This window comes from Neovison vison, chromosome 1 (genome assembly GCF_020171115.1).
Source record: "Neovison vison isolate M4711 chromosome 1, ASM_NN_V1, whole genome shotgun sequence".
NCBI classification, from domain to species: Eukaryota; Metazoa; Chordata; class Mammalia; order Carnivora; family Mustelidae; genus Neogale; species Neogale vison.
In genome coordinates, this window is record NC_058091.1 from 232,993,062 (window position 1) to 233,005,817 (window position 12,756).

A 12,756-nucleotide genomic window follows, 5' to 3' on the forward strand; every position below is an offset into this window, starting at 1 on the left:
CAATTCACTTGTCTCAAATCTGGGTCAGGTCAACTATCCTGGATTACTTGGAAGTTCATAAATAATCAAAGCAGGTTTCAAATCCAGGGCCGGCGAGCTCTTTAAGAGGTTTTCTGTCTCTAGAATTTTCTGAATTTCCAAATGAACACTCTGCTGCCCACCTCATTGTTGGCCTCCCATAAAAATGAAATTATTTGCCATGAAAGATTAAATTTCATATTAGGCTTCGAAGTATAAATAGCTTGACTCGGCTGAAATGAATTCAGAAAATGAAAACTGATAAAATATAGTATTCACCCCATGGAAGGGACTGTCTCAACATTATTCAGGAGATGAGAAAGAACAAGTCAAATATTTAAAAAGTAAACAGGTTTTCTCGTTAGTTCTAAGCCAACAAAATGAAAATTAAATCTTCTAGCTGCAATTAGATAAATGGATGTCAATCAGATATGAAACTGCTAACGAAATTAGCCATGGGGGTAGTCCTTAATCTGTTTGGGCTTTTTTTTGTGGGATGGTATAAATGTAATCTGTTATCAGCACAGTTATGATTGAATTATTAATAATACTGTGCAAGGCCACCTAGAAACCAGAGCTGGGGGACTCTTAAATCTATTCTAATTGAAACAGAGACTCAGCAGACTGGAAAAGACCCTGACTCTTCTCGAGATACGTCACAGTATGTGACCCAGAGAACACGTGGGGGTTGCAATGCAGTGGCAGCTGCAAGCTGACCTTTTGGCAAATTTAATCTGCAAATGGGTTCCTGTTTAAGATAGTTAATGCCTTCTATTATTCAGGAGGCTGCCTTCTATATTTTGGAAAGGCATGTTAAAAGTATTTCATGCGAGGGTGTCATGCAGATTGTCTAACGAACAGGAAGATTATGGATGCAAATAAATCAGGTTTCTAAATGAAAGGTTTTTACTGACCTCTTAAGAGGATAGTAATACATGCATAATTGTGAGGAAAATGCTCCCAGACCATCATGATAAGAAAAGGGTCACACTGTCATTCCTTGAAGCATATGGAGGTTAGAATAAAAATCCAGGAACACCCAAGAAGCTAAGGAACTGAACTCCAGAACTGCTTGACTGAATACTAAGTTGCTCCCTTTTTCCTCTGATTATGATGGGGGTAGGATATTATACCCTAGGAGGATGGATGAGGTCCTCAAGGGACCCCAAGTAAGTCACTTAATCTCTCAGTGTAAATTTCAATTGTGGGAATAGTTGGTGGTTAGAAACAGTTGGGGTCGCTGACCGTGCTTCTTTCTGTGACCTCCCACTACCCTCTCTTAACCCCCGAGGGAACTCCTCTTCCACTATTGCTTCTCCATGGACCATCTGCCTTTTCTTGGGTGACTATCTCTAGGAGCTGTACTAAAGGATCTTAAAGGAAACCCAGAAGGTTAAGAGCATGAGTTTTATTTTGAGGGGATCATGGAATGAAACCCCCAAACTGGTGCCTACTAGCATTTGCCCTCGGGCAAATCCCTCCAGACTCAAGTTATCAGTCTCCTACAATATGGAAACAATAGTATGAATCTTGAAGGGCAGAGATCTCTAAACTTGCTTACTTTCCAGAGCGCTTACTGTCTTAGTAATTCTTTCACAGATCCCCTAGGCCAAAAAAATGTCTAACAGTATCTCTGTTAAGTAGCTCCAAACAACTTAATACATATTTTCATCTAGATAAGTGAGTAGAATTTTGAAAAAATAAATATAATTTAGGAGGAAAAATTTAATTTGTAAGTCATCACAAGTACCTGTTGAGCGCTGAAAAATTTCCTCAAACTTGGAACCAGATTTGTGCTTCCATATTAATTTTCGAACCATAGTTATTTTGAAACAGCCATCACTGAAAACTAAGCTTTGCAGCAATGTGACATATAGCACAATCTAATGTTGAAACTCTGGTATACCTCATGCTAACGGTTTTTTTGGTATCTGACAGGTGAGTTTCCTTCAAGAATGTAATATGTGCCACAGCACCCCTGGGGGTTGCTGTGGTGTCCAAGGTATCTCATGTCACTTTGGGTACCACGGTTTGGGGGATCATATCATTTGATTTTAGAGGACAAAATATGGGAATGTATATAAACAGCTTGACTTCTGGGCATGTTCGTGGCTTAAAATGTATAGTTACCATAGCCCACCAACTCACCGATAAAAAAATGCATCTTTGTTTATTGATTTTAACTTCCGTTTCTGCTGATGTCAGAAGATGTAGTCTTGCCACTTCATGGTAATGCAATGACTTTCATATTTAAACTGATAATTTAAGATCTAAACAATCAATTTTCACACATACCCAACCGCCCTGTACCTTTCCCTTTCTCTATCAGAATGGAGTCCCTGTTCCATCCTCTGTCCTCATGGGAATCAGCTAAGGAGTATTTACTTTTTCTGGCATCCCATATGGGCCTCTATCCCTGTGGTGCCACCTTCCAGATATAACTCATCCTGTCCCTACTCCAGATGGCACTAATCTTATCCCCATGAGGCATAAAGCATCAAGTCCTTCCCAGGTGTTACCCATTTTATCCTTGACTCCAGGTGTAAACTCATTTTGTACCACCCCACAAGAGTAATTTATTTCTCCCTTCTCTTGAAGTAATTCATCTTGACTTCCTGATGGTGTCCTTTGATGTATATTGTTTTATTTCATTCTGTTGTAAATTATGAATATTTTATTTTATTCTGTATATTTTTTATTTTATTTTATAAAATTTGCTAGTTTTAAGTGTATAGTTCAATCAGTTTTGATGAGGGCTTATACGGTCTTATAACCATTCCCACAATCATTATACCAAATAGTGCTGTCCAATAGAAATATAATGTAAACCATATAATTTCATTTAAAATTTTTCTGGCCTACCTTTTTTTAAAAGTTGGAAAAATGAGTAAATTAATTCTAATAATAAATTATGTAATAATAATTAAATACATTTAACTTAATATATCCAAATACTATTTTGACATGTAATCAATATAAAAATATATCAACAAGGTATTTTACATCTTTTTTCACATTAATTCTTTGAAATTCATTGTGTATTTTACCCTTACAGGATATCACAATTCAGATACAAAATTTTCATCAAAAATGCATGATTTGTATTTAGATTTTAGAAGATTCACAGTCCAAAATAGAGGATTAAAAGACCCAATTTGCTCCAAATATATTTAAAGTTTTCCACTGTAACTTTTCATTTCATTTATATTTAATTTAAATTATTGATAATGAAAAATCCAGTCCCTTGGTCATATGAACCATATGTCAGGCACTCAGCAGTCATGTGTGGCTAGGGGCTACCGTATTGGACAGCACAGAAAATATTTCCGTTACCCCAAAAAGTTATGTTCTGCTCTTTTGAAACCAACCCTTTCTTCCCACCATCTGGCACTAGGAACCAAGGATCCGCCGTTTGTCACTGTAGTTTGTTTTTCGTCGAGTATCACATCCATGGACTCTTACAGCATATAGCCTTTCATTCTGCAATTCTTTGAATTACCACAAGGTTCTGAGATGCGTCTAGGTTAGGCTCATCAGTGGTTACTTCCATTTAGCCGTTGCCTAGTAAGTAGTATATTGTGTAGGACTGTGGCATTTATCGGTTGGTAGACGTTTGGGTTGTTCCGATCTTTGGCTATTATGATTAAAGCTGTTAGGAACATTCAAATACAAATATTTGTGTGGACGTATGTTTTTATTTCCCCTGAATAAATGTCCACGAGTGGACCGAAGAGCGCATGTTTATAGGAAACTACCAAATATTTTCCAGAGTGTGATTTTGCATTCCCGCCGTTCTTGCAGGAGCTTGTCAATTGCTCCACATCCTCACCAACACTTGATACCTTTCACCTTTGCAATTCTCACAGGTATACGGTGCTTCTCATTATGGCTTCAATTTGCATGTCCCTACTGACTAATAGTCTTGAACATATTTTCAACACTATTAACCAACACTAAGTGTTCGAACATTTGCCATTTGTACATTTTCTTTGGGTAAGTGTCTTCAACTATTTTGCCCTCATCTTAGCTTGTCTTTTATCATTGGATCGTAAGAGTTGTTTTAAACAAGCTGGGTAGAAGTTCTTTATCAAGTGTGTTTAATTTATGTTTTCTCCCAGTCCTGGCTTAGGTGTGACTTTTTTCTATTTCCTGACATTGATGTCATTTTCTGCCACTGGTGAATGTGGTGATGCAGTATCTTCAGTCCAATGTTCACACACTCATTTCACGCTTGGCAACTTTGGGTCCACCAACACGTTCTTAATGTTTTTACTTTTCTCTCAGGAAGCCATGGGAACTTCCAGCATTCTCTTTCACCTGATGCTGGGATTGCAGGACTCCAAGTAGATGTGCTCAGCAGTATACGTGAACAATTGCCACAACTGCCATCAGGCCCCATAGTTGTTAGACATGAGGTTTCTCCATCTCCAGAAAGTTTACAACCTCATGGCTATCCTTTAGAACTTGGGGCACCAGTCCCCACTCTTTGTCTGTGAGATTTTCCGTAGTCTGTGATTTCTACCACTCATATGCCTTGCTCAGGACTGAATTTAATGAGCCTTATCATAAATTCAGGGGACATCCAATCTGTAGACTTGCCCATCTGATCTTCATGCTTCCTGCCACTTGGTCAGACTTTGGTTTCCTTTCATAATAATGCTCTTATGCAATCGGCTTGCATTCTTCCCTTTTTTTCCTTCCTCATAGAATATATGCCAAGCTTTCAATCTGGCAGGCATTGGTACTCAGTATTTAAAGCCAAGCTTTTGATCTTCAAAAGTCCTTTTTATTCCCCTCCCAGGCACCAGACTCTAAGATTAATATCCCTGCCATAAGTTCTAAAAGTGTAGTTAGAAACTAATAAAGAATAGAACGCTTGGGCCTTTTGGGGTCTGCCTTCTTTGGTGCTGGGGTGAGTACACAGAGAGGGCTACCTCTAACACCTGAATGATGGGTCTAAGGAAGAGTGGGAGTCACCACATACCCCACCCCACCCCCACAGTGCTACAAAATATGATCCTACTGCTGTTGGCTCCCAGTAGGTAAGAAATTCTCCAAGACGATAGTCCCTGCGGAGATAAGATCACTAATGACTCAGAAGCTGAAAAACCAGGGCACATTTGGAAAATGACAATAAAAATGATTGTTATGTTGATGACAGTAATGGCAGAATTTCCCTGTTGTTACACGTTTACGCGTACCAATTCTGGCTCAAGAATTTTGGTTTTATTAGCCTACAAGGTATTTAATTATTATTCCCATTTTGCTATTGAAGAAACTCAGGATTCTGATGTAACTTTAACTTTCCTGAGGTCAAAAGGTTTTCAGCACCTTCAGGCAAATCTGATTTTAAAGCATGTATTCCTAACCATTAGGACTGTGGTTCTCCAGTGATTTGAGGATACTTTTGCAAACTTAAAAATTATTGAGGACCCCAAAGATCCTTAATTTATGTAATTGCCTTCTTATATTTACTTTATTAGAAATAAGAAACAGGTTTTAGAACTATTTATTAACTCATTTTTAAAAAGCAATAAAAATCCATTGCATATTAATACCCACAACATACTTTTATGAAAAATTACTATATTTTTAAACAAAATGTTAGTAAGAACAGCATTATTTTATATTTTTTATAAATCTCTGTAATGTCTTTCTGGTTCATGGAGGACAGCTGGGTTCTCATATAGGCTTCTGTATTCAGTCTGTTGTGATATCACACATCATGTAGCCTCTGAAAAACTCCGCTTAATACTCATGAGAATATGAAAAATGGGACTAACTTCCAAGTATTATGAAAACAGTTTTGATCTGTTGACCACCCCCAAAGGGGTTTCAGGGAGCCCTAAGGGTGCTTAGACTACAATTTGAGAATTGCTACATTCAGATAATTACAAATGTATTAATTCCAGTGTAGCAAAAATCCATTACATGAAGCAGTGGGTAACAAGTGGGGAAGTGTAGATTAGGACAAGACCCTGAGAGGGTGATGACCAAATTAAGGAGTTGAGATGTCCTTCTGAAAGCATTGAAAAACCATCAGTCTGTCAATATAATGGGTAGGATGGATTGGAAAGTGTATAGACAACCAGTAAGAACACTATGAAGAGGCAGAGGATCTAGACCTCTTAGGATTTTATGAAAAATGAATGTATTAGTTTATATAAAATGCACAGAACAAAGCCTGCTCTGTAGTAAGCACTGTTAGAAGGAATTGTAATAGTTGTTGTTGTAGCAATAGTGCTATTGCTATTATTACTAATATTAAAGGACCAGCGATAAAAGCCAGAACTAGGCAGAATTAGACATTCTGCAACAGGATGTAGTTTGTAGTTGCTGAATGGATGTAGGCCTGAGGAAATTGAAAATGTAAAGGTAGCGATATTTTGCTCTTTGACTACTCTAGGGACCCAGGAAGTATTTGGACAAAGAGTTGATTCTCAGTAGGTATTTGAAGGGACTAGAGGGAGAGGAGAGCCATGGAAAGAGATGAAGACTTTGGGGCAAGGAAGGTTTTGAGATGCTTGTGGAACACACACATGATGAGGTCCTTAAGTAGATAAACCACAGAGCCATACACAAGTTCATGTGCCTGCTGTGCTTTAAGCTCTTCAAAGCGCTTTCAACACAGCTTGGATTTTATTCTAATTTCCTACAATAGCCTACAGGCCCAGTGTTTTAATGGTTCTAATTACCTTTCTAGTTTCATCTTGGTCCATCTTCCCTTTCCATTACTTTTGTCCAATATTTCAGTACCTTGAGCTTCCCAAACTGTTCCCCACCTCGAGGGTATTTACACCACGGTTCCCTGTTTTGTGAAGCACCACCTGTCACACACCTCTTCACGCAGCTGGATCTGTTGAATCCTCTGAAATCTTACCTGCTCAAGAGCCCTTCTCAGATCTTGCCATCCAAGCAAGTCTCCCTCCCCCTTGCATTCTTTTCTCTCACCAAATCCTCTTCATTATCTTCACAGACAGCATTTCATGATGACAGAGACTTTCTATTTCGTTCATCATCATTGGCATAGTGCCTAGGGAAGGTCCTCAGATATAATGCATATTTGTTTCATGAGTGAATAAATGGGATTCAGGAAATAGGCTGAAATAGAGAACGAGCATTAAAATGTAGGGGAGGGGCGCCTGGGTGGCTCAGTGGGTTAAAGCCTCTGCCTTTGGCTCCGTTCATGATCCCAGGGGCCTGGGATCGAGCCCTGCATAGGACACTCTGCTCAGCAGGGAGCCTGCTTCCTTGTCTCTCTCTGCCTGCCTCTCTGCCTACTTGTGTTCTCGGTCTGTCAGGTAAATAAATAAAATCTTAAAAAAAAAAAAAATGTAGGGGAAATCTGTGCTTGGGTTTGAATTTGTTTGATATTTTAAGTTAGCACCATTAAGCCAGCCATCTTTAACGAGAGTTTCTCCATTGCATTTGACTTGAAAAGTGGGTGTACCTCAATCTGTGAAATCTCTTCAGTTGTATTTACCCTTTGAAAGTTGCCAAGGTAGTAACAATGACATAACGCTCCTTTACCAGTGGCTGTGGCTTACCCTATGCTCTAAAGTCCCAGAAATGGATGACTCTCCTTACTTCCACACCATGTCAGCTAGTCCACCTTTGTATGTTCAAAGACCGGGTGCTGGGGCATCTGGGTGGCTGAGTCAGTTAAGTGGCTGACCCTTGATCTCAGCTTAGGTTTCCATCTCAGGGTCATGAGTTCAAGCCCTGCACTGGGCTCCACACTGGGCATGGAACCTACTTTTTTAAAAAATAATAAAAATAAACTAAAAAGTCAAAGGTCAAGTGGTATAGTCTAGAAAAAGAGTAGCAGATTGACTTAGGTGTAATTTTTGACTTTGCCGCTTTTTCACTGGGTTGACCTGTTAAGCAGATCTCCTCTGGGAATGGTGAAATAACACTACCCTTAAAGTTTTCCTGATATTTCTAGTAAGGTATCTAGCAAAAGAATGAGATAGCTCAATAAATTTTAGTTTTCCCAGTCATTCAGGCATTCAATTGATAGTATAGAATTCTTACTTGAAAAGCATTCTCTCTTGGAATTTTGAAGTTGTTGTTTGATTGTTTTTTATAAGGGACCATTATTGTTGAAGAGAAGATTCCAATCTAAAAGTTATGGCCATTAGGAATGTTTGTCTGGCTCAGTCAGAAGAGGTCATGAGTTCAAGCCCTATGTTGGGTGTAGAGATTACATAGATAGGTGTTAGATAGATAGACAGAGTGAGTGAGCCATATATTTGGCCTCTGTTTTCTTCCAGGAAACTTTTAGGATATTCTGTTTATCCTTGGTGCTCTGCAGATTCAAAATAATTATGTAGTTGTGGGTCTTTCAAAAATAATCATTATAGATACCCAATAGGTCTCTTCAATCTTAAAGACTCGTATTCTTTAACTGGGAGAAATTCTCTTCAAGTATTTAATAATTTCTTTCCTTTTGATTTCCTAATCAAAAAGGAACTTTCTGATACTTTGTTTGTTTGGGCTTCATAGAATAATTTCCTAATTTTATTATCTTCAATATCTCCTTTATCTTTTTGTCCTACTTCCCACACGCCCCTCCAGCTTTATTAAGATAGGATTGACAAATAAAACTTGTATGTGTTTAGGGTGTACAAAGTGATGTTTTTATATAAGTATACTTTGTGAAATGATTACCACAATCAAATTAATTATCAAACTAATTAACATATCCATCGTCTCACATAGTTTGTACTATGTGTTTGGTGTGAACACTTAGGAACTACACTGTTAGCAAATTTCATATACACAATACATAGCCATTAACTATAGTCACCTAATAGCACAGCCACCTAATGCTGTTCATTAGGTCTCAAGAACATATTCATCTTGTAACTGAAAGGTTTTACCCTTTGATCAATATCTCTCCTTTTCTCCCATCCCCCAGCTTTAAGTAACCACGCTTATTACTGAGAGTTGGATTTTTCTCTCTCTTCCTTTCTTTTCTTTTCCTTTCCTTTCTTTACTTTTCTTTCTTTCCTTTTCTCTCCTACCTTCTTCTCTCTCTTTCTTTCTTTCATTCTGTGTATGAGATTATGCAATATTACCTTTCTATGTCTGTCTTATTTCGCTTAGAATAACGTCTCCCAGGTTTATCCATGTTGTTGCAAATGGCAGGATTTCCTTGCTGGATAATATTCCATTGTGTGTGCACATGTGTGTGTGTGTGCACATTAGAATACTGTATTTTCTTTAACCATTTGTCCAACAGACACTAGGATGTTTCTGTCTCTTGGCTACTGTGAAGAGCACTGCAGCGAACCTGAGAGCACAAATATATCTTAAAGATAGTGATTTATTTTTGTTGTTGTTGCTTTTGGATTATAGTGGAATTGCTGGATCATATGGCAGGTTTATTTTTAATTTTTTGAGGAACCTTCATGCTGTTTTCCATCATGGCTATACCCATTTTACATTCCCTCCAGCAGTGCCCAGGGGTTTCCTTTTCTTCACATCCTCATCAATGCTTGTTGCCATTTGACTTTTTGAGAATGGCCATCCTAACAGGTGTGAGGTGTTAGCTCATTTTGGTTTTGGTTTGTATCTCCCTGTTGATTAGTGATGTTGGGTACCTTTTTCTACACCTGTTGACCAATCGCATGTCTTCATTCAGGTCCTTTGCTCAGTTTTGATTAGACTATTTGTTATTTACTGTTGAGTTATAGGAGTTCCTTACATTTTTTAGATATAAACCCTTTTACAGATATATTGTTTGTGAACATTCTTTCATTCCATGGATTGCCTTTTCATTTAGATTGTCTCTTTTGTCATGTAGAAACTTTTTTAGTTTGTCATAGTCCCACCTGCTCTTTTTTGTGCTTTAGGGTTATATCCAAAAAAAAAAAAAATCATTGTCAAGATCAGTGTTAAAGACCTTTCCCTTATTTGTACTCCTAAGAGTTTTATAGTTTCAGGTCTTATGTTTAGGTCTTTAATACATTTTGAGTTGATTTTTGTGTAGGGGGTAAGATGGGGATCCAGTTTCATTCTTTTGCATGTTATTGTTCAGTTATCCCAGCACCATTTATTGAAAAGACTATCCTTTCCCCACTGTGTTTCTTGGCAGCTTTGTCAAAAATTAGTTGACCATATATACATGGGTTTATTTCTGGGCTTTCTCTTCTGTTCTTTGACTTTTAACCCTCCAATGATATAAAACCAAATTAGCCATATTTTTTTTTCATTTCATGGTTTTTTTTTTTTTCATTTTCTTGGTTGCTTTTTATAGCCTCTTCCTGTTGATTTGTTCATTTATTCTCTTTTTCATTATTTCTGCATGTGCTAATTAGTATTTATTTATCTATGTTCCTAGTAGTATATTTGTGTCTACCAGTATCTACTTTTATGTTTTCTTGATTTTTTTTTATATTATACATTTTACTTAATCATCCAGATGATCTTACATTGCCTTGTCATATGTAAGAATGAATCAATAGGACAGTTGAATGAACATGAATAGGATTTATCACTGGGTGTTTTCATAGTAGAGTGAGCAGTCAGGGAAGTGATCTTGCATTTGGGGATCTCTAAATGCCAGAATGTAGAATGTTTCACTTTGGACACCCAATGCCCATACTCACCATTTTAGTATACCCCAAACTATTTAAAATTTTTTTCACCTCCCAAGGTGAAGAAGATAGAGTTGAATAGTGGGGATGAAAGGAAGATGAATCAATTTTTCTACGGATTTTATTTTAGCATCCCCTCCATTTTTTGGTCCTCATCATACATCCTTTTTGGTGTTTCTAAGTCCTGAACCTCTCCAGGTTTCTGCAAGGTGGATAAATGCTCTATTTTGCCTCATGTCACCTCTCCCTTTCATCATCATTATCCTTCTGTCTACTTTCTTCTTCCAGAAACATGAAATCCTTAGTTCACTTAATGCCCCGCACCTTATACTCTATTGTTGTGAGGTCAATCTGCTTTGCTCCTTTACTGTCATTTAAGAGAGATCTTGGGAAAAAAGAGATGATAAATGTATCTTCAATTTACTATTACCCTTAATATTCTTTCTCTGCTTTTCCTAAATCAGGGAAGACCATTATCTCCTTAAGAGACAAACCAAACTCTCTCAGAGGGTCTACTTCTACATTCTCCAACACTGTTTTTTTTTTTAAATAAATATTTTATTTATTTATTATTATTATTTTTTTACATAGGCATACAGGGCTTCACCTCACGATCCTGAGATCAAGAGTCAGATGCTTAACTGACTGAGCCACCCAGATGCCCCCTACAACTTCGTTTTTAAGTAGAAAAGCTTTCTTCTTTGACCGTTTAAGTCTCCACTCTTCCCCAATTATACCAAGTTTCTCTAGTTTCATGTATTAAATCCCCATTATGCTTTTAAATCTGGAGTATTTGGTACTCAATGAATAGGTATATAATGTTCTGAGTAGTAGTGAATCACCAAAAAACAGAGAAAGACTTAAACTTTTTTTTCAATAGTAAAATACCCAAGGGTTTCTCGATAGTGTCATAAACTCTCACCATTACAGGACACTTCCAACTGAACAAATTTTTTGAGAGAAAAATTATTCTGGTAATTATTTAGGTGTTCTTTTAAAGAATTATGGGGATTATAGCTTTTTGGGATTTTGACAAATATTTTTTTTTAACATTTTACTCTTTTTTTTTTTAAGATTTTATTTATTTACCTGACAGAGATCACAAGTAGGCAGAGAGGCAGGCAGAGAGAGAGGAAGAAGCAGGCTCCCAGCTGAGCAGAGAGCCTGATGCGGGGCTCGATCCCAGGACCCTGGGATCATGACCTAAGCCGAAGGCAGAGGCTTTAACCCACTGAGCCACCCAGGCACCCTGGGCTTTTGACAAATATTAAGTATATACTTACTGGGTAAAAGAACTTTAACAGAGACTTCCATAGGAAAACGTAAATGAAACCATTATGGAGTAGTTGGTTAAGAGTCGAGTAATACTGGGTTCAAATCCAAGATCTGCTCCATTCTGCTTGCTGTAAGATAACATCTCTGAGTTTCAGTTGCCTCAGTGATATATGGCACTAACGATACTTCCCTTGTGCAGTGGATAAGAGAGAGAGAGAGAAGTAAAGTGTACATAAAGACGTAAGTCCAGTGCCTGACAGGTGGCAAGCACCTGTCAATGGCAGCTGATTTGATCATGAACTAGACAGCCTTTATAATGTAATTGGTTACCATCTTTTCTTAGATATGGGCAAAGAGCACTTCATGAAGACATCCAGGTTTGTGGAACTCCCCAAGCCATAGACTTAGCTTTCTTTAATGTCTCTCTCAGGCCCTCCCTCTGCCTTTGTTCAAGCTCATCTCATTTTGCTCAGCCCTGAATGTATTACAAAACGGAGCCAGGTGGCTCTCTAGTCAGTACTGTTTATACCCAGTGAACTGACAAACAGTAATGACTCCAAAAGATTATTTGTTTTGCCATTTTAATAATTACTTGCTGGAGAATCACTGGCAAATCTATGACATGACAAGTTTTGACATCTCCCAAGTATGTGCATGCTGTTGAACCTGTGAGTTTAGAGCTCTTGTCCTTTCCTGTGAGAAATCGACTTGCGGTTCCTTATTTGTCTAACAAGGTAGATTCCAGGATCCAGCAGAGGTTGGATTCTTCTGATAACATTCACACTTGTTTCAAGGGAAGCTGTAAACATATAAACACATTAGAAGGTGGTTTGGACATACACAAATGTTGCTAAATTTGTAA

The 12,756-nt window shown here is 37.7% G+C and overlaps 1 protein-coding gene across 3 annotated transcripts in view; it reads left to right on the top strand.

The window, feature by feature from the left end:
* PPP2R2B (protein phosphatase 2 regulatory subunit Bbeta) overlaps positions 1 to 12,756 on the top strand; it is a 453,511-nt gene that overhangs the window by 146,200 nt on the left and 294,555 nt on the right. The gene's annotated exons all lie outside the window — the stretch shown is intronic.